This window comes from Haematobia irritans, unplaced genomic scaffold, assembly GCF_050003625.1.
Source record: "Haematobia irritans isolate KBUSLIRL unplaced genomic scaffold, ASM5000362v1 scaffold_160, whole genome shotgun sequence".
Classification (NCBI taxonomy): domain Eukaryota; kingdom Metazoa; phylum Arthropoda; class Insecta; order Diptera; family Muscidae; genus Haematobia; species Haematobia irritans.
In genome coordinates this window covers 98488-99703 of record NW_027445754.1, presented here as the reverse complement: position 1 = coordinate 99703, position 1216 = coordinate 98488, and positions in this window count along the sequence as shown.

The window sequence follows — 1216 nt, the reverse complement described above, 5'->3', positions numbered from 1 at the left end:
TACAGCAATAACAACTTCAAGTCGATAGCTTGTTTCGTTCGGAAGTTAGCGTGATTTCAACAGACGTACGGACGGGCATGCTTAGATCGACTCAGAATTTCACCACGATCCAGAATATATATACTTTATGGTCTTAGAGCAATATTGCGATGTGTTGCGAACGGAATGACAAAGTTAATATACCCCCATCCTATGGTGGATGGCATAAAAATGTACCTGTTATTTTCTGCATTTTGATATATGGTATAATTTATTTTTATTTGTAGTTACATGATGTCTGCGTTGGTACATTTGATGGGCACAAGTAAATATTGAATGATTTCTTATTATTGAAATTGAACCAAAATAGAGTGTGTAAAAATATATGATGTTTGCTTGCACGACATTATAAATACAAATAAACAATGATTTGATTTATAAATAAATAAAAACCAATAAATAAAATTAATTTTCTGTTTTCTTTTATCAAGTGGCGTCCTTTTTTCGACGACGAAAAAAGTTTTTTTTCATAAAGATCAATATATTTTAAATTGTGACCATGTTCATTTAACTGGAAGAAACCCACTTTTGACGAATACCATAACATTTTAGATCGTGACCATTTTCTTTTGATTGAAACAAAATTATTTGTATCAATATAATAACATTTTAGATGAGGACAATTTTATTTTTCTTAGAACCATGTTCACTGACCCAACATGGTTGCAGGTGAAAATGTTACATGGTCGCCGCAAAAATAGCTCCTATCATATTATTTTGCTCTTCGAATAGGATTGTGACAATCATGTTTCTTCTCTGCGTGTATAGCTCGCATATACCTTTTGCCCGACTTACACTGATATGACCATAGAAGCCCAAGTTTTACTCCAATTTACGTGAAGTTTTACAAAGGGATTAGAATTAACATTCTAGGTAAAGTGGTGCGGCTATAATATTGCCGACCAGCTCGAGTTTAGCATTTCCTTACTTTTATGATTCTGATTGCAATCTCGAATTCTAAAGAACTTTTCCAGAAGTGGAACAATCCATTCTAGTATCTCTGGAAAAACTTAAACAGTCATGATTACGAAGAAATATCCAATTGTTTGGAGTAGTAGTGAACGTTAAATGTTTGTAGTTGCATTACATTTTGTCTCAGTGTATTAGTATTTGCCATCTAAATTTATTCATCTCATTTATTTAACCAACCAACCAACAAGTCAGTCAGAGAGAAACC